Source organism: Megalops cyprinoides, chromosome 8, assembly GCF_013368585.1.
Source record: "Megalops cyprinoides isolate fMegCyp1 chromosome 8, fMegCyp1.pri, whole genome shotgun sequence".
Classification (NCBI taxonomy): Eukaryota; Metazoa; Chordata; class Actinopteri; order Elopiformes; family Megalopidae; genus Megalops; species Megalops cyprinoides.
The window spans coordinates 39987428-40012748 of NC_050590.1; the positions used below are offsets into that span (position 1 = coordinate 39987428).

General features: G+C 41.2%; 1 pseudogene; it reads left to right on the forward strand.

The window, feature by feature from the left end:
- The first annotated feature begins 9178 nt into the window (after nt 1-9178).
- The window catches only part of LOC118781703, a 33459-nt pseudogene continuing 17316 nt past the window's right edge, over nt 9179-25321 (forward strand).

The following is a 25321-nucleotide window of genomic DNA, read 5'->3' on the forward strand; positions in this document are numbered from 1 at the left end:
GCTTCACGTACTTCGCAAGCTATCAAACCAATACAGCTTCATCATGTCTCTCTAATGAACAAATATTTTAACATTCGTACTGCGAGCCAAGTTACAAGTAGGTCTTTCTTAGTTAGATTGAAAAAGGGGGAGAACAAGCCTGTGTTTGCTTTAGGCCCCAAAATGACTAAATCCGCCCCTGTCGCGACCCCTCCTATTTTTTTGGCAGCCCCCCGAGGCGTCACACCCCCCAGTTTAAGAACCGCACTACCTCTTTGAACCATTGTCTTTAAGAGTTGTTAAAGGATAGTTGCCAAGTTGAACAATATGGCCTCAGTGTACCCACAAATTCGCTCGTGAAGGTGCCATAAAGGGAGAGTGGCTACATCTCTGCAATGCTTCTGTTCATTGGCTTAAACCTCGGTACACATGCTTACCATGAGGCCTGGGTGGCACACACCAAGTTTAGTGAAAATTGGCCACTTTGGGTTGCTATACTGAAAAACAGGTTTGAACACCCATGTGTCCATGTACTTAGATTTTAATGACATTTTGTTCCAATGGATATCACAAGCAGGGTTGGGGAGTAACAGAATACATGTAACGGTGTTACGTATTTAAAATACAAAATATGAGTAACTGTATTCCGTTACAGTTACCATTTAAATTGATGATAATCAAATTAGTTACATTTTAAAAATGTTTAGATTACTGAAGGGATTACATTGGAGTTTTTTCCATTTAATTTCATTTATTGTTTTCATTTAATGTTTATTCAGTTGGAAAATCTATCCAATGATAGGCAACTCCAGGGTGTATCTCCCATATGCCCCTCACACAAAAAAAAGAAGAAGAAAAAAGTGCACAGCCTGCCTGACTCACAAGACAGTAGAATGGAGAGTGAGACAGAAAGCAACCTGCGCAACACGTTTATGTCATGGAAATACTGGGACCAATTTGCTTTCAAATTTGGCAAAGGTCGCAACATAACAGTACAATGCAAGCTGTGTTTGCCAGCAACCAAACTGCTATCTGCTTCAAAAGAATCGACCTCTAACCTGAAGTAGAATTGTCTTGAAGTAAATTCTCTTTTTCATTATTTAAGCTAATATTGATCACTAGCTAGCTGTCTTACATAGTTTGGCTGCACTGGATTAGCTGTTCAGCTAGCTAGTAGGCTAGCAGGTATAGTGTTAAAGCTAACTAGCAAACGAGTAGATAGGGTGACAAAACAAGTGAAATTTCACATGTTCAAAACTGCGATTACTCCAACAATTTTACGCTACGCATAAAATACATTAAATTCTTAATCTACTCCTTTCTCACTCACAATGTACTTAGGATGGCTCGTGCCTCATGTTTTCGTGTAATGTACAGTTTTTGAATTAACATTTACAATTCTGAAGAAACTGCGATGAACTGCCCATAGATTTAACATGAGGGTGCCAAAATGTTAGCCACAACAATGCTAAGTGAACATTCTAAAAATAACTGTTCAGAACCTTATGCTATTTTCACACTGTCAGTCCAAATCCGATTTTTTGCATATCCGATCAGAATCCGATCTTCCTGATTGGCTGTCTGCATTATATATTGCAAGTGATCAGATCCGATCTGTGTGTCCAGGTGGAAATCCTCATTATCGGTTTTATCCACATTGGTAATGACATTGCCCCAGGAAGGAGAAGTAGTTGACTAAACAAACCAAATTGGAGGGTAATGAAATGGGCTTGCTTATTTACAACATGGCAATGTGGAGCCCCAGCGCATGTTTTATAAAAATAATGAGACAGCATCAGAGACAGAGGAGGCTTGCCTGCTCCGCTTTATCTCGTTGTCCTCGTAGGACTGCTGGGTGATGCTCTCTCCTGTAACGGTAGCCGGACCCCTACATGTTGGCACGCTGTCAATTCTCAGCAGGATGGAGTCTCCTGGGTGCAGCAGAGGAGAGTTCCTTGCACCATGTCGCTTGTTGAAGTAACGGGCTTGTTTCTGCTTTGCTGCATTGATTCTCTTCTCCACGGTTGTCTTGTTCAGCCATTTCAGGCTGAAGTTCTTTGGCAGTGTGGGGAAGCGTTGTACGGATCTTTCGTCTGATAAACAGCTCAGCTGGGCTAACTCCCGTCAGTGTTGTGGGTATAGCACAGTAGCTCATAAGTGCTAACAGCGGGTCGTCTTGCTTTAGGATCATTTTAGCTACCTGGACAGCTCGTTCAGCCTGTCCATTGCCTTGTGGGTTGTGCGGGCTTGATATGACACATGTTGTACTGATGGCAAAAGTCTCAAACTTCACTGGTGAACTGTGTGCCATTGTCGCTTACTATTACCTCAGGGACTCCGAACCTTGCAAATGTAGCTCTCATTCTGTAGCAGGATGGATGTGGTATTCCTGTTCGTTCTATTTAGGTGCACTGCTCTGCTTCCTTAACCACTCCGCAATTACCAGCCAATCATTATACGTGGGTACTCCTATATAAGGAAAGGTAACTTGTCTAGGTTCACACTCGACGTCAAGTGCACGCCCCATTTCCTGTTTACCTGATTTCCGCCTTGGTCGCAGGTATTGGAGTTTTATCCGCGTTTCTCTGCTTCCTTTGTTTATCGTTTACTCTTGTTATATTGGCTGCTTATGATTTCGCAGGTCCTTTTATGGTGGATCTCCCCTGGAAGCTACCTTTTTTTACAGATCATTGCTGGTATGTGCCCCTATTTCCCTTGTGATGTTCCCTTATGTTGCATGTAGTAAACCAAGTGTTTTGTTATAGGTAACCGCGGTTAGTAGCCGAGTAAGCGTAATGGGCTCTCCCCTTCCCTGAGCAAGTAGACACCGCCTGATCGGTATGTAGCGTATTATGGCGCTAGTTTTAATTTCTTTATCATCTTTGTTTTTAAGCCTGACGTTTTATCATGTATTACAGGGACTATAGGCCGGGGTTGGTGTCTCGTAACGACTGGGGAACTACGAGTGCTACTGTGGCTCCCGCTGCAAGAACGCTGCTGCTTTGCCTACAGCTAACGTCCACTATAGCTGGCTTCGCTTTTAGCTGCTTGTGTTTCAGACCGTTGGTTTGAAACCCTTTTTCCTTTGTGGTGTTAGTTGCTTGCTACCCCCGTGGGTCTGTTGCAGTTGCATGCATGTGAGGGAGCATTGCGAGTGGGGTTTATTCCTTTTAATTATCTCCTCCCCTCTCTAATTCGTAAATTGCCTGTTTGACCATCTCGTGCAATTGATATCATTCTGTGTAGTGTTGCCTTTTTTTTTTTTGTTCTTTTTTTTTTTGTATTTAATTTCATCTCTGGCAAGAGGCCATTTTACTACAGTTGCTGATAGCCAGTGTCATTGTTTCAGCCCTTGGCCTACGCCAGTCTATTTGGTTTTCTTTTCTTTTATTTTGTGTTGCACCACTGGCAGGAGGCCTTTTCTATAGCTGCTGATAACCAATGTTTATGGTTTCAGCATTTGGTCAACTGCAGTTTCGGTGCGCTGGTTGTTACGTGTTTAGGTGTGTTGCCCCACTCATTGTATGCATTCTTTCCCTGTTTTGCAGAAGCTGAGAGCCTAAAGTGGGGGGCGGGCTGGTTTCTTCTGGTGGCGGTATCCCCCTTTCCTGTGTGCCGTCTTCACCTGTACATCGTTGGTTTGACCCTTCACCATTGTGTGTGGATGTGTGGGCACGTGTGATTTGGGGTGGCTTTTCTTTGGGATACCTCCCTTCCCCTAGCTAGCCTGCCCCTCCACCGGTAAGCCTCAGCTCTCAGTATTATCCCTGTCCCTCTGTGATCTAGGTGTGGATTGTGTAACTGAAGGCCTTTTTTTATTACTGTTTATTGTTTCTGCTGTTGTTAATAAAATATCATTCATAGATGGAACCACGTCTCTTTCTTATTAGTATACGGACCTGAGTGCCTTTTGGGTTAATGGGACTGATTTAGGCAAATATTTCCTTGGGTGAAATTCCCAGGGTGGTGTAGTCGGATCCTTTACACGGGTTAGTGCCCTATAATACAACCGCTTGCCACAATTCTCTGTATCACAGTTTCTGATGTGCCAGGCAGCTGCTGGATTTCCAGGTAATGCAAGTAATAGTCAGACATCACCAGGTAGTGTTTAATTTTATGCTCACACAGGTCTGTTGCAATTTGTTGCCAAGGCCTATCTGGGAGTGGAGTGGGCTGTAGGGGCTCTCTGTGCTGTGTTCTCTTATTCTCTTGGCAGAATCTGCATGTTTCTGCATCTGCATGATTTGTAGAGTCCTGTGGTGGAGAAATGTATGGTTTTGAGCACTACTATTAACATAAGCACTACTGAAGTATGTTTTGAAACACAAGCACAATTGGAATATGTTTTTGAGCACTACTAATGTAAGCACAACTACTGAAAAACATTAAGCACTATTATTAATATGCTGTGATTTTCTGTGTGTGGTTTTATGGTAATATGATTCTATGAGTTTAAGCAAGGCCGAGGGTGATTCTAGGTTACAAGCATTTGGGAGTTATTACAGGATGGTCGGTATCAGAGTATGTGACCTTCGAGAAGTGCAGCATTGCCAGACCAGCCCTTGAAGTTATTTAACCCTTTTTTAAAAAAATCATTCACACGAGGGCCTGGAAATAATCGGAAACTCCAGACGTGGGTATACATAAGAGAAAAGATGAACCTCTGCATTATTTAATTATTTTTAAAATCATCCAAGTGCAGACTTGGAAATAATGGGAATTTCCAGAAGTAATATGCTTTAAAAATAATATACAATTAATGGCCATGGGGTTTTTGGGACTTTCCAAGTAACAGATAATGGTGTATTACCTGAGATGAGGTGATCTTGAAGAAGGAGCCTGGGAGGAGTTAGGGAATCAAGTCACGGTAAAGGAGGAGTTGGGAAAACAGCATAAAAAGAGGATGCAGGCCAAGGGGTGTCAGAGCGTGTTTGGGGATATGCTTGTGAATGCATTGTAACCTGTTGCTCCGCGTACCAACCCAGTGTAGGGTTTTGGACACATATCCACAACCAAAATCAAGTTATTTGTAATGCTTACTCCTGGCATCTTCAGAATGTATATAGCCCTGGCCATCTGGTAAAGAGAGGATTGGGCTCTGCATGACCCATCACCCTTATCAGGCCATAAAAGAACACCAAGCCATATATCGATGGGCTTCATGACACTGCTCTTGGTTTAAGATAAACACAAACATCCTGGCACAGCCAGGCGTGCAATACCTCTGAGACACTTGACTTGACACCTGAAACATGAGCCCCCATGGGATCACACACAGTTCACTGGAGATTCTCAGGTCTTTGTCACGTAGCATCTACATGGGCTCCTATTGTCCAATCAGATCGCGCGGATGTGAGTTTTCTACCAGTGACCGAACTGTGTGCCCACGTGGACCATAGCGTTTGAAGTGTCTCTGTATAAGTGCGGTAAAAGCAGCGTCCCTGGTCGCCTAGTCTCCCTGTCGCCTGGGTCTCTCACCTCACCTAGCTCCGCTAGGGGACCCCTCCTTGCTCTGGGAGGGGGAGTGGGTTCCTTTCCCCCCGAAACAGATGCAGTTAATTTTCTGAAATCGGCAAGCTCTGAAAGAGGAAGACTCCTCTGCCGATGCCTCCTGAAATCTGACCAATGCATCCTGAACTCACCGCCAATGCATCACAAACTCATCCTCAACTCTGGACGGCCAAACTCTTTGTAATACGCCCTGTTATGAATCCACAACTGACTCGAAGCAAGTCCCTCGATAATGAATGACGTAACCTTAAGGTGCGTTCAGATAGGACGCGGTGGGCGCTGCGCTGCGCTAAAGAACCCATTCATTTCTATGTGTTTGCGCGGTGTAAGAGTGCATCAACGCTTCACTGAGCTGAGCGCAGTGCAAGGCTGCGCCTGCCATCCCTGCATCCCATGATTTGGAAAGAAATTTCCAACAACCTAGGCACAACAGGTGTGTTTAAAAAGTGGTAGAAACGTGATGTTTTCTATTTTCATAATAAAATGTTAGCCTAGCCTACAGGAAACTCTAGCCCTCTCTTGCTAGCCATCAATATATGTTTATGAGAAGATTGTGATGGTCATGAACAGTACTTCAGTAAACAGAGGCTGATATTTCCCCTCATGGTTAGGCAATATGTGTGTGATTTACATGAGCTACACAGTTTCACGGCAAATAATATAGAGTAGGCTACAGTCCTAATATGAAATGTCAAGTCATGTTCAGGACTTTAACAGAATTATTCTATACAGCAATCTGTTGACATCAGCGGACATGGTTCATTTAAGAAACATGTTTTTATTAATAGTATTTGACCATTTACAGAGGATGACTGTAGACGGAAGTGGAAGAACCTGAGGGACCGATATATTAAGGAGAGAAAGGCATTGAGGGAAAAAAAAAGTGGTTCAGGGGCAGAGGAGAAGGTCATATGGAAATTTTTCTGTCATTTTTGGAGCCCCATGTAAGAGAGGCACTCAAATATGTGCCAAAGGGAATCTGAGAGTCCTGCCCCATCCCACTCCCCACCCATGGATCCATCAGATGGTGCCAAGGCAGAGGAGACAATTACCCTCAATCCTCTCCGTCACCCCTAACTCACGTACCAGGAAAGGCAAAAACAAAAAGGCTCAGGGTGCAAACAGATGCCTTTGAGCAGCAGGTTACAGGCATCCTCAGCAGCAAACCAGATGAAGAGGAGCTGTTTTTGTTGAGTCTGGCACCTCGTGGTTGGCAAGTTAGGCGACATTTTGTCAGGGCACTTCATCAGCCGCAGACTGGAAGTACTCGCTGAACTTCTCCCTAACAGCAAGGGCTTCATGGGAGGAGTTGTTAGAACCGACTCTCTGCAGGGCTGGCCTCAACTTCCAGTATGTGGTCAGCCTGTGGTGTGGACGTGGGGTTCCACCTCTCGAAGTTGTGGAGGGCCACGGTGGCCTTTACAACCCAGGGCTCACTCCAATCACCCGGTGATAAATTCTCCACTGAGCAGTGAGGATCCCAAAGGCATTCCCAACTACTCTGCGGGATTTGGAGAGGCGGTAGTTAAAAATCCTCTGGGACCTTGTTAGATTCCTGCCAGGGTAGGGACGGAGCATATTCCTCCTTGTAATTCAATAAGAAGAACACAGAGTCATTTAAAAGCAATGACACTATTTTGCAGAACTAAATAAATGATATGACCTGTACAAAAATACATTGACAATACATCAAAAACTACAAGTAAATTTGAATCAAATGTTTAGGAATTCCTTTAAAATGTTCAGTATGCATACTGTGAAAATATTTCCTAAGATTAGAATTCATACTGTGAAATAAGTAGATCCAAGTTAATTAATATCTTTGAATAGCTTTGTTAGTAATTAACTCACTATTAAAGGAAATTACTTACTTGAGAGGAAACGCTTCATTTGCCACAAAAACATGAGGCATGGAACCCAGGTAGTCTGCACCAGGGAGAGGAGCATCCTCTGGGAGATCCAGTGTGCCTTTCCGCAGAGCCCGACCAAATGATGAAGCAGCAAAGATGCCCCCATCACTGCTTCGGCCAAAACCACCGACATCCACTACCCTAAAGCAATAGCTGGCATCCACAAGTGCGAGAAGGACAATCGAATAGGTGCCCTTATAATTGCAGAACTGGGAGCTGGAGTTTGATGCTGCTTGGATGACAACATGCTTCCTGTCCAAAGCTCCCAAACAGTTTGAGAAGTTCCACCTGTCTTTGAAGCCCTGGGATATTTCTTTCCAGGCAGCGGCTTTTGGAACAGGCAGAAACTCCTCCACCAGGCTCTCCCAAATGACACGGCAGACATCTGGGATAATTTCTGCCATTGTGGAGATCCCCACCCGGTAACTGGAAGCAATGGTGGTATAAGCATCACCAGTTGCCAGGTATCTGTGGAAAATTAAGACAAGTGTCTTAAGTACAACACAGTTTGACTGACATGACCAAAGCAATTGAGAAAAGACAAATGAAATGGTAAAACAAGACAATTGTACATAAGGATTTGCATGGATGTACCAAACATTTGCTATCTGTAAATAATAATATTAATAATAATAATAATGAGAAACTGCTTTTATGATGTGCACAAGTAACTAGATGATGTGGAGGTTGTACACATAGTTTTAAGAATTTTAAGTCTGATCTGAGAAATGCTCCACAGCTCCAAATGTATGGAATTATTCTGTATGTTAATGTACATGATACATTTATGGTATTGTAGTGCTAGCAACCCTATAGGCCTACTGCAGAGATGTTGACATAAACTGTCATGACATACTGCCATTAATTTACACACTTGTAAATCATTGCTTTTTCATATTATAACCCACCTCAGACAAATTGCCAGGCGTTCTGTTGGAGTGGCTTCCTGAAGTTCGTCCTCATTTTTGTGAGCCTCGGTACTAATCTCCCCAATAAGCTGTCAAATTGCTTCCGACTCAGCCTGAAGTACACCTGAAAACGGTCGGTGTACAGCTGTAGCTCCTGAACGAGCCTAAATTCGCCCAACTCCTGCTCCTCCTCCTAAGGATGTCATGGACCCACACCCTCTTCTTTTTTGCCCCAGCTTGTCTCCTCCTCATCATCGGCACAACTAAAGCCAGAGCTTTTCGCAGAGATGCAGAAAGATACATGGTACTTCCAAAACCACTGCTCAAAAAACCACCTGCTAACCCAGTGGTTCTCAACCTTTTTTGAACAAACGCCCCCTAACCTCATCATGATCCTCTTGTCCACCCCCCCCCCCCCCACCCCCCCACTCACACACACACACACACACACACACCCACACACACGCGCACACACACAGACTCATATTATTACACTCATTCATTTTTTGGTCAAAAATAATGTCAAAATAATAGTCACCTTGGAGTGATGTATTGATGTTTTGAATATTAGTTGGGAAATATTGTCTTTTGGGGAGAAAAACAATAACGACAACAACAACACTTTGGGAATTGATTGAAAAAATATTGTAAAGATATGTATTTGAAAATTCAAACAAATTCAGGACAACACACAAAACTTTGTTTTCAAGATCACGAACAAAAAACGGGAATAACAGAAGAAACTACGTGGACACAAAAGTTTTTTCCAAGACTACGAATCAAACACGTGAACAACAGAAACTAATTGCCTGGCCAATGAAAAAGCAGCGGTCCCTGATTCTCCGTGCCACACTGTCATTGCTGAGCGGGATGGCCTTTAAGACTGGTGATGGGTCTCGCTCCATGACAGTGGAGGTGGCCTCTTTTATCGCCGGGACAACCAGCCTCTCCCCACAGTAAATGGCAAGCCGGACTTGGCAATTAGTAAAGCGATATTATAGGAAGCCACTAACCCGCTCTCCGTTTGGTTTACCTTCCGAGCAGACTGGTAAGCGTCCGCTTTGAATGCTGCTCCTTGGGGGCTTCGAAGTACGCAGCATCCTTAGACGCCTCGTCAGGGTGTATTTTAGTAAGGTGCACCTTTAAACGCGAGGGTTTCATTGCTTTGTTAGAAAAAACCTGCTCACAAAGCAGGCACATTGGGAGTTGTACATTTGTGTGTGAGGGAATAAAACCGTAATTAATGTTCTCGATGTTGTACTGTCTGCATTTTTTCTTGTTTTCCGCCATGTTGTTGATGTTGTTTGATTGTGTTTTGATATTACAGTTTTAGCAAATAGCCTACGCAATTGTGCTTGTGTGCATTTTGATTGGTCATGGAATCTTAACCTGCGAAACTGGACTGCTGTCAGAGCCGTCAGGAGTTTATAGGTGTTGCTATTTGCCGGCAGTGTATGAGAAGTCAGAGCACCGGCAGCATGAAAATATTATAATTGTAACCGAGCGTTCTGTTGTAAGCCTATACTTTTAATAATAATTAATTAAACAAGGAGACGGGAGCTCCGAACCGATCGACAAACTTTATTAACTTCTTCATTCATCAGTCAAAACCGCGTAACTCATCACCATCACTTCCAGTGTGACTTTTCAAAATAAAAGCACTGAAAATCGCTTACATAGCCTAATCATTCGCACAAAGACATCAGAGTATCTTTTATTTCAAATTCAAATGAACACTGTTTGTACTGACAGAAGCTTAAAAGTTGTGATGAATAACTGTCACTAACATCCCCATCTGTATGCCTGGTTTAGTTTGCACAGGGTTGCATGGCTCTGAATCTTCGTTAAGAATATTTTTTTTATATATTTTTAAATAATATATTTTTATATATTATTAAATATATTTACTTGACAGTGGTCAGACAGCGGTGCCTGTGGTCTGACACTAAATGCACTAATAATTGCCTACACTAGTCCCAACAGCTGAAATTTAAGTAAATTGACCTTAGGAGTAGGGCTGTGACTGTAATGATTTTTCTTCCCGCAGTAATAAAGCAACAAATTACCGCGATTTAGCGGTTAAATTTTATTTTACGTGGCAAACGCAGATGTGCTGAACGGCAAATTTCGTTTTAACCCTCTCGCACCTACGGTCAGGCCGGTGTGATTAGCTGTTTAGCGCATATGCTAAAACTGGTGTTTTAGTTTAGCTCTGAGGAAACAGCGATTTAACTCTAAAAATATAGCAAATGCTAACTGAAATCTATAAGAAATTTAATAACGCAAATGAAAACATGACGAACCGTATAAGGCAGGCTAACCCGCGCGCTACATACCATAACAAATAAGTTACATGCAAAAGGGTTAAAACGAAATTTGCTGTTCAGCACAACTGCGTTTGCCACGCCTTTCAGTAATTCAGCCAGGTAAATATCCGCGCTGGAATTACGGAAGGAAGTTGTCAAATTTGATAATATGATTAATTTGCGTTAAGACATTAACGCCCTAAAGTTTCCAGATTAATCTCGAAGGAGCGGTAACGTGTTAACGTTGACAGCCCTAACATAAATAAATAATTGCGGTAATGAGCTCAACCCCACCGTAGGCATCTCATGACCGCGGTATTGCTGTGATGTGGTTATCGTCACAGCCCTACTGAAGAGTCCACTCTGATCCTACCATTAAACATATACAGGCTTAACTCTTTACTATTTTTGTTCACAACATTGTCAGGTTTGTTTCTCTGTGAAGTGGTGGTGGTAAGGCATTGAGTGGGTTGTCTGAAAATGTGACTATCACCTGTAGGATTTGTTATGACGGGCCTGAATCCTATTTTAGCATTAACATCTCTATACACTAGACATTGCTCTGGGCCTGGTAATGACTGATCACAAGGTGGAGTTTCTTAAAGAATCTACATGGAGGTGGAGTGAAGGTGGAGTATATACTGCACATACGTATAAATCATTCTGTTATAGGTTTCATTTAATTTTAGCCACATATCTGCTGGTGGGTTTGTAATGTAAACAATGATTTGATGATTCTTATTTTTTGTGATATGTCATTTTTGTTCATTCAGATATCCTGCACTTATTCTGTTAATGTAATTGTGAATGACATATTAGTGTTTTAGTTTATACATGCAGTTGGTAGATGAATACTTTAGTTCCGGAAGGAAGGGTTTTCCCCTCCGGACCACGAGGAAAAGAGGTGAGTTGAGTGGGAGTGAAGTGAGAGCGTGGAGCTCGGGTTTATTGTCTTTTTTTCCGTGATAAAGTGAAGAGATTAACCACTTGGTGTAACCTGTCGTCGTTCGCCCACGTCCGAGTGACTGGAGTGAGAACTATATACTCGAAATATCAGGTTACAGTAACTTGGTTTAATTGGGATAACGGATCCTCTCTTTACTGCACAATGACCCCACCTGAATCTCTGCTATGTTTTGTTTTTTGTTTGAGAGATGGTAGCAAAAGTGAGTGTCTATGTCTTCTTGACACTATATTTCTAATGGTATTAATATGACCAGAAATGCATTGGGCTGAGCTTGTGCTCTTTGATCCAAATATTGAAGAGTATAGACCAGCAGTCCCCAACCACCGGGCCACGGCACATTCGCTACTGGACCGCACGGAAAAGATAAATTATTTATTTATTTATTTATTTATTTTGATCGGTAAAATACAATAATATTAAAATAATAATTATATACAATTATAGGCTATTTGTGCAGTAATTACTTTGAACTTTGTGCAGTCTATTGGTCCTTTTCTCACCATTCTAATATCTCTGTCACGCCCACAACAGTTTACAGATTTTGAACTTGAATATCCTGACAGCCACAAAAGTACTGAAAACGTTGCTTCCATTTCCAACATCCTATCTCCGCGAATCGGGGTTTTCCGCAATGACGGCAACAAAAACGACATTTATGGAGTAGACTGGACATAAGGAACACACTTCGGGTTGCAGTGTTTTTAATATGGGGCGGCAGTATAGCATAGTGGTTATGGAGCAGGATTCGTAACCGAAAGGTTGCAGGTTCGATCCCCGCTGGGTCGCCGCTGCTGCTGTCCCCTTGGTCAAGATACTTAACCCACAATTGCCTTAGTAAATATCCAGCTGTATAAATGGATAACATTGTAAAACAACTGTAACCTATGTAAGTCGCTTTGGATAAAAGCGTCTGCTAAATGAATAAATGTAATATATGGTCATTGAGAGAAATATGCACTTAACGTTTTTTAATAACATCATCACGTTAGACCTACTTAAACTAAAGTGTTATGAAAAAGCGGCCATACTAAGCTAAACCATACTAGGCGTAATCGATATTCCATGTCACATATATATTTGATATTTGATAAAATATTTTCAGAATGGCAAAAAATGTAATCTTGCTTCAGTTTATGTGCTTGTGGTATATGTATGTGTATGTGGTATGAATGGTCTGAATTAGACGCAAGATTCAGCTGTGTTGGGGTGGTTAGATTGTGGGCTACAGTACAGCTTTCTTTGACTTCCTCCTAGAAACTCATCCAGGACTGGGAGTATAGGTGATTTAGGTGCTGGTTCCATAGGACCATTGTCTGCCTCCTCTGCTAAGGATATAGGGGGAGGGAGGGGCAAGGGGCAGTAACAGTAGGTTTCACTGTCACACTGATCATCAGTGCTAAATACCAGTGTTACGACCATGGTTGTTACTGTTTGTGTTTGTGTTTGTTCGTTTTCCCCGATGTATGTGTTTTGCTCCGGCTGCGTGCGTGTGTCGTTTTACGTTTTCCCCAGGTCCGTCTCATCCCTTCCCCGAGGTGTGTCCTTCGCTGGGTGTCTCCTCCCCTCGCCCGTGATTGGAGCCGGAGCCTTCCCTCATTTCCTGGCCGGCCCGCTCCCTTCAAAGAGGCTCAGTCCGCGCAAGGGAAGAGACCACTTGTCGTTTCTGCATTTTGTGATTATTAATTGTACATCGTTGTGCGTATGCTTAGGTTCTCGTCCTTATGTATCTGTGAGTATTGCTTTTGGTCTTCGTGACACTGTGGTTGGGTGTGGGAAGTAGGGAGTCGATGCCATTTTCTTTTCCATCTCTTTTTCACGTTGGTTTCGTTAGGAAGGGAGAAATGGAGGTTTTACTGTTTTGAGATTTATTTTGTTAGGTCAGTTAGTTTCCCTCTCTCGTTAGTTAGATTGTGTTTTGTTTGTTATTTTGGCTTGTCGACTCCTGAGTTTGTGTTCCCGGTTACCCACTTGATTTATGTTATATGTTTTATTTGTCTTTAAACGTTAGTGTAATAAATTGTTACACTTTTCCCAGTGTTCGCGACCGTGGTCTCCCCTCTTTTTCCCTGTTACGATCTGACCCTAGACCGGGCCGTAACAACCAGTATTGGCAATCAGGAGTTTTGCAGATAAATGCCCAGTTTCATCCTTATATTCAATTTCTGAGCCAAAACTGTCATAGTCACATAATATGATGTCTTTCTCAGGTTGTGGGATAATGGCAATGAGTCACCTCGATCCATGATGTCCAAAACCTGACTCAAAGTCAAATAATAAAAGAAACAACAGAGAAAGAATAAACAATAACCAATGTGGTTACACAGAGTCATTGTGTTATTCCAATGGCCATAATTGCGAGTATTGACATGTTAACATCTACTGTGAGCACAATGTACATGTTTCAGTGATTATCTATTAATGTGTGAATAACAGACACTTAAAAGATGGAGTGTACCAAAAATGATTGTACTCTCTTCTGTCCCTCTGCACCTTTTAATTTTATCAGTACAAATAAAGACAGGTTTTAAAAACGTTGTAGGTTATAGGTTTGAATATTCATCATGTAAATCTGAACTCAAAACATTCCTTAATCTTTTTATCATTGTTTTGCTTGTTTTATATTCTTTCATATCTCACCTTTTTATGAGGTAAAATATGTAATTGAAAAATGAAAATGTCTAAAATCAAACTAAAAATCAAAGTCAAAAATGAAATAAAGCTCAACATCTTTTACAAAACTAGTTGCATTCGCTAAATTGTGCTGTGTATGCCACTCATACTTCATTTTGAATGCACAAATCAGCAAGGTTTCACTCAGATATAAGTAGAATGAATTCATATTTAACTTTTGACAGAGAGAGGTGAGAAATACACTATGTGGAGAAAGAAATCATGAAAGAATTCTTACGAAGGTCTGTACAAATAGTCCAATGGTAAATAAAATGTCAACATGAAACATTCATGTTAATGTCTCTTAGCTAGCTAGCTAAAGTTAGTTGTAAAGAAAGTCGTAAAGAATTAGTTTTTTCTATCTGACCTTAGTCTGAAATCATCTGTTGCTAGTTCACTAGCTAAATTATTGACTTATGACTTATCTTACCTAAAGCTACTCAATTTTCTGGTTTCTTTTTCCCCTTTGGAACACACTCAAGAGCACACTGGAGAGATTAATGATGTCATCAAAATCATCTGCTTGTTCACTTGATCCAATTCAAACAAAACTAAGATCCCCTGGCTGTGCTTTGTCAGGCTATATGGTAAATATTGTTAACACTCCTTTATCTAATTAGCAATGCTGGACAGCTCCTAGCTTTCCTAAATTCCAGTAAAATCTTGAAGACCTTTCTATCAAGTTTTAGATCTGGTCACAGCACTGAGACAGCTCTCTTTAAAGTTGTTAATGACATACATCTGTGTTCTGACCACAACTATCTCTCTATGCTTCTCTCTATAGCTTTTGACTCAGGCCAAGAGGGTCACTCAGGTGCTGCCTTTGACAGAATAGATCTCTTCATTGATCTTAAGGGAAGTGTACTGTCCTGGTTCAAAGCATACTTATCTGACAGATTCCACTTTGTACAGCTCAATGAAGATATTTCTTTTCTTTCCAAAGTGATGTATGATGGCCCACAAGGCATGGTTCTTGGACCCTTGCTGTTCCCTCTCTTTATATGCTGCCACTTGGAGATCTCATCCGTAAGCATGAAATAAACGTTCTTGTTTGCTGATGACATACAGCTATATCTTAGCAAAACCTGGTGAAGATCTCCATATATCTAGACTTGAAGCATGCCTTAAGACCTAAAGACATAAAGCTCTGGATGTTATCAAGTGCTTTACTTTTAAATTCACCCCTAACATACTTTTTAAGGCCCTTGGGTTTACCATTGACTCAGACCCCTCTACCCCACACAAAATATCTTTTAAGACTGGCAAAAAAAAGTCATATATACTATGTAGACATCAGGGTATAAGGAGACAACTGGGGGTACACTAAAGTCCGTTTGGGGGCGGTTGTTGCGTTTTCATTTCTGTTTTCCATCTTAAAAAAGATCACCTAGACCATATATTCGGAAACAATCAATTTATTCTTTTATGTTCAGCACCAGTAAACCATCACTCACAATTTTTGTTTCTGAGGTCGAGCACACAGGGATTGTGGGATACATGACGTCACTTAAAACTAGAACGTATTTCATATAATACATGCGTACAAAAACTTGGTTGTAAATCATACAATATAAGAACATATAATTCTAGCAAATTATATCTTACACCTGACAAATATAACATAGTATAACAGATGAGAACACATAACTTAACAGCGGTGCACCCCTAAGCTTAACCAAGCGCATTTGGAAATCAATGGGCATACTACCAGACGCTAAGCAAGTTCCGGGTGGTTTGAGCCAGTAGTATTACTTCTTTTGAGGTGTTAACACAAATGAATAAATCATTTGTTAACCTACTTCCTCGCGTGAGAAGTGCAGTGCCTATACTGGGCGGCTTCGAAATCTCGTCGAGAGCACATGAACTGAGATCAGTGGTACCACATATAGATCAGTGATCAGTGAGTCTGTGCAGAAATCTGTGCCGCACAACGCCGTATGTGACCTGTTGTCCCATCGAGTCTCACAGCGAAGTTGTGGTAGGAGACGAAGTATGCAGACAGCTGGTGTAATAAGTATGTTAAAACAACAAAGCTTAACGTGAAGTCGACATGTCGTGCATGTTATGAAAATTCTGCGTGTGTTTAAAATAAATTCTTCGAGTAGCTAGCGAATATAAATACCTGCAGTCGCAGAATTGTTACAATTCGTATTGAAACACGTTGGTCTTCAGTTTTATGCAGGTCGTTAGTGTCCCTAGTTAGCTTGTTACTGGACACGAGACGGTGAATTTTGCGAAATGGTGTGCAGGAGACGTTATAAAAGAAAAGTTAAAAGAAGTTATTAAAAAAAACAATATTTCCCGTGAAATAATGCTGAAAAGAAAACGAAAATAATATACGGTTGAACAAAGGTTGTGTTCTGAGATGTACAAGGCTACAGGTTTTAATGCCATCGCTTTTATAAACAGATCCATATTTATCTGAACTCTGTTTAGCTAATAATTTATACAGTGAAATTAACAAACTGTACTGATTACATGACCGCCAGTGAAAGGAGTTCCTAGTTGTTGGGGTAGGCTACTTACTACAACTTTCCTAACAGCTAAATGGTGCTGCTGGAAGAGTTAGCTAGCTGGCTTGCTAACAAGCTGGCCTTTCAGGGGTCTTTGTTTATTTCGCATTAACGGTATACAGTACAGTTCAGTTTCTGGCTTACCACAACACCTGTTTATTTCTCGAAAGAGATGGTAAACGTGTCATTCTTAAGTATAAACTTAGGTGTTAGTGATATGAAGGGAGCAATTATAAGCCGTTTATGTTTGCCAGTACGCAGTGATATTAGAATGATATGGGAAAATTACATTTATCCGTGGTAATACAATGATTTTGTCACAACTCCTTTTTGATCGCACTGCTGTCAGTGAACAGACCAGGTAAAGCATTAAAGACCGAGTGAAAATGACATGGTAATGACAAGGGTATTGTTCTGGCCCTGCCAATTGTTGTTTTGGTCGTTTTGGTGACCCCCGCTGGTTCTTTCTAAAAAATGTCTATGTGACAGGAAGTGAGTGCAGTAGGAGCATTGCTAGAACATGTGGTTTGTATCCAGGGAAAATCCTTTGCCATCCTCACTTGTTATCCCTTAAGAAGGCATTCCCTGTAAGTAAATTTGTTTGTTATCACCCATCTTTAGTTTGAGTACATCTAAATAAGTGAAATGTTAGTTGAGTTGTTATATTTGATAGCACTGTCGGGTTCTGTTGAGCGCATGTATATTGCCTTATGCCTTTACAGTATTTTATAGTAGTTTCTACAGAATAACAGTTAGTTTCTAAATACTTACCTGGCATTTATGTATGTGAATATAATTTATGTACACAACACTTATCAGTGTATGTATCTGTATTTTCAGTTTCACACCGTTCATATGATAAAACACTCTCAACATCGCATCGTGGTCCCGAGAGTCATTGTATGGAGGTGTTTAACTTGCTGGATAAATGAATGGGAGATTCATTGAGGCCAGTACAGGTATATTACATTTTAGCCAGGTAAATATAAGTCACGTGACATTTTTTTCATGGCATGTTCTCAAGGTTGTCATTTTCAGTTAAGATATTCGAAATATTTCTTTCCATGCCTACTTGTTACCGTATAGCGGTACAACTGGCAGCAGTCACACAAGGAATAGTAAACAAAATACAAGACAGTAGGCTACCATCAAATAATATGCAATAGCATGAAATAAAGAGCAGTATTAAAAGTAGGATTTACTAGAGGTTTTTAACCTGGATTTAAATACCCAGAGTTTGTCTGAGAAGCATTTACAGGAAAGCTATTCTACAAGAGAGGAGCTCTGTACACAAATGTTTTTTTCCTGAATCCTTGGACCTTAAATATAACCAGCATCTGTTGAATGTAGCAGGCTAGTCATGTTGGTGTGTCGGGGAAAAGAAGTTGATTCTGGGCTAGACCATTTAAAACCTTATAAGTAAAAGGAAGGACCTCATAGTCCATTCTAAATGTGGCAGGTATCCAATATGAAGAAGTTGGCACAAGATCATACTTATTAGTTTTTTTAAGAGGTTGTGTTCTAAGAAGCGTTTTCAGCAGCTGTGTTCTGGGCTGTCTGGAGACCTTTCAGTGAAGATTGTTGCGTCTTGAATGGATCATTTATTAATATCCTTAAGTGTCAATATTTTCCTTTCAACTTTGAAATGTTTATGAGAGGGAAATAGACTACATGTTGATATGGTAAATGTGATGCAGAAACGAGAGGTCTGGGTCAGTTGTTACACAAAGGTTTTTGATGAGTTCTTTGGAGGTGCAGAGAAGCTGTCTGAATTTTGGGGAAAATTTGTAAATTTATATTTCAAAGGCCAGACCAACCACAAAAAGCCCAGTCCTGTCCAGATTCAATAAACTAATGTCTGGACCTTTATATCTTTAAGACTGACCTCTAGCTGGGCCTCTTCACCCGGTTAAAAGGATATATACCATTTTGTGTCATCTGCATAGCAGTAGGTCATTAACACCTACTGCTCTTGATTTCTCTGCTGGACTGCTCTTGCCTGATGAGTTTGTGCTGTGTTTTTGGAGTGGTCTGTCTGCTCCTACATCCAAACAGATAAAAAATAAAAATTGGGGCTATAAACCTAGCTATTAAATAAGGGTAGGTCTGATCTGCTCCTAAAATGGAATCTTTTGTTACCATTAGGGGACAGAGAAGGAATTTTCCACTTTTTTCCTCCATCGAACCTTTGGCCAACGAAGTATCTCATTAGCAAACGCAGCTAATTCAACACATATTCTAGCCAGCGAGAGGTTTTTTTTGTGGTTTTTTGCCCTCTCAGGAGCAAATCTTAAAATCTGTAGCATACTTTAGCTAGCTAGTTGGGTAGTTTAGCTAGCCAGCCAGTTCGCTTGTTTACCTTGTTTTTACCATTCTTCTGCGTTTGCTTTTAGGATATCCTGATTCTGATTGTGTTAGCACATCTGTGCTTTTGCTGAACTGTAGATGTAGTTTATTGTATCTAAACTAAGTGGCATTTCTTGTGTTTAATTTCTGCCTTTGACTGTTCTGAGCCACCTCGGTGCTTTTAGCACTTTTTTTAGCTGGTAATTCTGTCTCGGCAGTAAATCTTTATTTAGGGAAAGCGTGCAGTTAGGGGAGGAAAAATGTGGCTAAAACTGTGATAGTTGCCGGATGATCGGATTTCTGGAAGGAGACCTCCAGGATGAGTTTATCTGTGATTGTTGCCAACTTGTTGAGCACTTGGAGAACAACATTCTTGATCTCAAGGCCCAACTAGCTGGACTCCACAGTAATCCTGAATTGTTAAAGTTCCATGAACTAATTAGGACGCCCTATAGGGAGATAGTTTGCTCACCAAAGCTGGGTAGGGGGGAAGTAGTCTGTTGCCTGCCTGGTGCCCAGGTTGGAGACCTCCTGGAGCGTGCGGACAAGCTCCTGGCCTGAGTGGGGATCCAGTGGTCATGGTCCATGTTGGAGCTAATGGCATAGGAAGGGGTAGGTTCTGGGTTCTGCAGGACAAATTTATTGAGCTAGTGGGGAAGATTAGGAGCAGAACCTCCACGGTAGTCTTCTCCGGAATATATGGAGATTTAACATGTGGCTACAAACCTGGTGTAGGAAAGAGGGGTACAGGTTTATGGGGCACTGGGACTCCTTTTGGAACAGGGGTGACCTGTACAAGCGGGACAGGTTACACCTGAACCGGAGGGGTACAGCTGCACTGGGCCAGTGTATGTTTAGGGTAGCAGAGGGTTATTTAAACTAGGGTCTGGGGGGGCAGGGAGGTTATACAGGGTAGGGATAAATAGACTGGATAGAACAGACGGAATAGAAAACACCATGGCTAAGTATTTTATTAGTAGTGAGGGAACCATGATTGCAAATCAGTCAGAGCAGCACTGTAATAGAGGTGGTTTTGAGCAGCTGGGAGTGGAAAGGAAAGGAATTACACATGCAGTACCCTGAAATTCCTGTTTAAATGCTAGAAGCATAAAAAATAAAATTTTGGAACTAGAAACTGTTATGAGTAATAGTAATTATGATGTTGGGATCACAGAGATGTGGCTTTGTGCAGGGGATGGGGATGAGTATAACATAGAGGGATACAAGCTGCTAAGAAAAGATAGAACCAATAGAAGAGGAGGGGGTGTAGCTCTCTATGTAAAGGATAATCTTAATATTCAGGAATTTTCAGGAATGGAGCCCCTTGCTGTTAGTGAAGACATATGGATTATAATATTGAGACAAAATGTAAACGGTCTGAATGTTGGAGTATGTTATAGGCCACCAGCCACAGACAGCAGTGTTAACAGTATGCTCTTTGATAATATTAAGCTAGCATGTCAGGAGGGTGAGACAATAGTACCGGGGGACTTCAATTACCCTTCAATTAATTGGGAAGCTGTGTCAGGTCAAGGTAAATGTGAGGAAGAATTTTTAGATGTTGTAAATGTCTGCTTTTTGATAGCCTTTTACTCAACCTACAAGAGACAACACAATTCTAGATCTGGTTCTGTGTAATAATCCTGATAGAATTTGCTACACTGAGGTAGGGGAGCTACTCGGAACAAGTGACCATAGTGCAATTACATTTGAAGTTTTTTGGCAAGTTAAGTCTGCATTCTCCAATGCTACAGTTTTCAACGTTAGACAAGATGACTTTATTAAGATGTGTGACTACACAAGGAATATAAACTGGGTACCTCTTGTAGATGGCAAAACTGTGAAAGAAATGTGGTGCATATTTAAAATGATTATTCTGGATGTACAGCATAAATTCATTCCACTAGTGAGAAAAGGGTAGCTGAAAAAGCTGAAAAAGAAGTATCCACAGTGGATGAATAAGTTGTTACGGGACAGTTTGAAACAAAAAAGGAAATTATTTAGAATATACAAGTTGGACAGCTTGGAGAGTAATGAGATTGAATATAGTAATATGTGAGCTCAAGTTAAGAAAAAAATAAGGGAAGCTAAAAGGCGTTTTGAAAGACAGCAGTAGATGCAAAGAGCAACTCTAAACGCTTTTTTCAATACAGCAGTCATAAAAGGATAGTTAAGGATGAGACAAGAGGTATAAAAAATAAGGATGGAGTTATGGTTTATGATAACAAAACTATTGCTGATACCCTACATTGTTACTTTGTGTCTTCTGGAGGAAATCGATTTAAATGATGTAGAAGTACTAGATAAACTTCAAAAATTAAAACAAATAAGGCAGCAGGCCCCTGGAGTATGGAATATATCCAAGAGTTCTCAGGGAACTAGTGGAAGTGGTTTACAAGCCTCTGACGGTTATTTTTAAACAATCTCTCAAAATTAGAGAAATGCCAGATGACTGGAAACATGGCAGTGTAGTACCTACAGTGGGGAGAACAAGTATTTGATACACTGCCGATTTTGCAGGTTTTCCCACTTACAAAGCATGTAGAAGTCTGTAATTTTTATCATAGTTACTCTTCAACTGTGAGTGACGGAATCTAAAACAAAAATCCAGAAAATCACATTGTATGATTTTTAAGTAATTAATTTGCATTTTATTGCATGACATAAGTATTTGATACATCAGGAAAACAGAACTTAATATTTGGTACAGGAACCTTTGTTTGCAATTACAGAGATCAGACGTTTCCTGTAGTTCTTGACCAGGTTTGCACACACTGCAGCAGGGATTTTGGCCCACTCCTCCGTACAGATCTTCTCCAGATCCTTCAGGTTTCGAGGCTGTCGCTGGGCAACACAGACTTTCAGCTGCCTCCAAAGATTTTCTATTGGGTTCAGGTCTGGAGAGTGGCTCGGCCACTCCAGGACCTTGAGATGCTTCTTACGGAGCCATTCCTTAGTTGCCCTGGCTGTGTGTTTTGGGTCGTTGTCATGCTGGAAGACCCAGCCACGACCCATCTTCAATGCTCTTACTGAGGGAAGGAGGTTGTTGGCCAAGATCTCGCGATACATGGCCCCATCCATCCTCCCCTCAATACGGTGCAGTCGTCCTGTCCCCTTTGCAGAAAAGCATCCCCAAAGAATGATGTTTCCACCTCCATGCTTCACGGATGGGATGGTGTTCTTGGGGTTGTACTCATCCTTCTTCTTCCTCCAAACACGGCGAGTGGAGTTTAGACCAAAAAGCTCTATTTTTGTCTCATCAGACCACATGACCTTCTCCCATTCCTCCTCTGGATCATCCAGATGGTCATTGGCAAACTTCAGACGGGCCTGGACATGCGCTGGCTTGAGCAGGGGGACCTTGCGTGCGCTGCAGGATTTTAATCCATGGCGGCGTAGTGTGTTACTAATGGTTTTCTTTGAGACTGTGGTCCCAGCTCTCTTCAGGTCATTGACCAGGTCCTGCCGTGTAGTTCTGGGCTGATCCCTCACCTTCCTCATGATCATTGATGCCCCACGAGGTGAGATCTTGCATGGAGCCCCAGACCGAGGGAGATTGACCGTCATCTTGAACTTCTTCAATTTTCTAATAATCGCGCCAACAGTTGTTGCCTTCTCACCAAGCTGCTTGCCTATTGTCCTGTAGCCCATCCCAGCCTTGTGCAGGTCTACAATTTTATCCCTGATGTCCTTACACAGCTCTCTGGTCTTGGCCATTGTGGAGAGGTTGGAGTTTGTTTGATTGAGTGTGTGGACAGGTGTCTTTTATACAGGTAACGAGTTCAAACAGGTGCAGTTAATACAGGTAATGAGTGGAGAACAGGAGGGCTTCTTAAAGAAGAACTAACAGGTCTGTGAGAGCCGGAATTCTTACTGGTTGGTAGGTGATCAAATACTTGTCATGCAATAAAATGCAAATTAATTATTTAAAAATCATACACTGTGATTTTCTGGATTTTTGTTTTAGATTCCGTCACTCACAGTTGAAGAGTACCTATGATAAAAATTACAGACCTCTACATGCTTTGTAAGTGGGAAAACCTGCAAAATCGGCAGTGTATCAAATACTTGTTCTCCCCACTGTACCTACAAGAAAGGTGGCCGGACCGATCCAGGAAATTATAGGCCCGTCATCTTAACTTGTATCACATGTAAATTACTGGAATCCATCATTAGGGACAACTTGGAATTATTCCTTGAATAAAATGGTATCTTAAATGGTAGCTAGCATGGTTTTCACAGAGGGAGGTCATGCTTAAAAAACCTCCTGGACTTCCTTGAGGAAGCTACAATGTGTTTAGACTCAGACCAAGCTTTTGATATTATCTATTTGGACTTTCGAAAGGCATTTGACAAAGTACCACATGAGAGGCTCATAGTGAAAATGAAATCTGCCAGAATTACAGGAGCTATCACTGAGTGGGTTCGAAGTTGGTTGTCTAGTAGAAAGCAGACTGTAACTGTGGGAGGTATTGTATCAGAGCAGGGTCCTGTACGAAGTGGAGTCCCGCAGGGATCGGTGTTGGGGCCTTTGCTATTCCTTATATGCATAAATGATCTGGATGCAGAGGTTAGTAGTAAAGTAGTAAAATTTGCAGATGATACAAAACTAGGTGGTCTAGCCAACAGTGTAGAATCAACTAAGGTAATGCAGGAAGACCTAAACAGCATCCAAAAGTGGGCAGATACCTGGCAGGTGACATTCATTTTAGCTAAATGTAAAGTCTTGCATGTGGGAAATAAGAACCTTAGACAAGACTACTTCATGGGTGGAAAAACTAGAATGTGCTCAATTTGAAAAAGACTTGGGAGTAATAGTTGACCCAAGCTTAACAGGATCTAGGCAGTGTGCTGTAGCAGTAAAAAAAAAGGCCAACAGGATGTTGGGATACATAGCCAAAAGTATTGATTATAAATCTAAAGAGGTTATATTGAAATTATACAATACTGTGCTCAGACCTCACTTGGAATATTGTGTGCAGTTCTGGGCACCACACTATAAGAAAGATATTGAGGCTCTTGAAAAAGTTACGTACAACAAAATATATTAAAGTTTTGATAAATAAGAGTCAAATGTATAAAAATACAAAAAAGTAAAAAAATATATATGTATCATGCCATCTTAAACTATGCAGGAAACTGATGGAGTGACCTAGAGTAAACGCTGCTGTTGAATGCATCTGACACTACATGACTGTGTGCAATGAGGACTTGCGACTTCATACTACACTTGGGATTTCATACTACACATTTGAAAGACAAGCTAGATAACTTTGTTTGGCTACCAAGCCATGTTAGATACTTGTTCAGCTCACGTTTATTTACATGTCCTCTCTTTAACCCTTTCGCACGTAAATTATTTTTTATGCTATGTAGCACGTGGTTCATTATGTTTTCATTAGCGTTATTAAGCTTCTTATAGTTTTCAGTTAGCATTTGCTATATTTTTTAACGTTAAAATCGCTGTTTCCTCAAAGCTAAAATTAGCTAGAATTTCTCCAAACTAGTGTTCTAATCGCACAACACTCATAACATGGTTGAAGGATTCACCTTCTGTCTCTCCGTTTCTTTTTTAATTGTCATTTATTTGCCATTATGAACGCTGATACCGATTTGTCTGCAATTGGCTCATATCGGCCGATAATATCGGCATGCTGATATATCGGTCAGGCTCTAATGCCGACAATACTACACCACTCTTCCAACCATGTGTTAATGCACAGGAGGAGCCTAAACACAGCATCACTATGTCTATGGACATCTAAAGACAGGCAAAGCACAAGAAATCATTACTTTTCTTTAAAAATAATCTGAAGCGCATTTCCTCTGCATGAGATGGTGCTGCAAAAGCCACAGATTGGTTCTAGTCACATCTTAGTGTTTCTTTGTACCTTTTCTAGGTGTTTAAATAATTGAATTTAGCAAAACCATTCCCATGTGCATGTCTGCATTAGCATGTATGAACACTGTGCATGACTCTTTGCCAAACTAGTAGCTCATTTTCCTTCATTATGAAGGGAATAATCTGCTTTTCCAGGTGATTAAGTGTAAGGCTACAGTAGCCTGGGAGGCTGGGAAGCCACTGTCAATTGAGGAGGTAGAGGTAGCTCCGCCCAAGGCCCATGAAGTTCGATTCAAGGTAAGACCACTCTCTGTAACTGAAATGTCCATATATATGAGACAATTTCCAAATGTTGAGAAATGGCTTTTC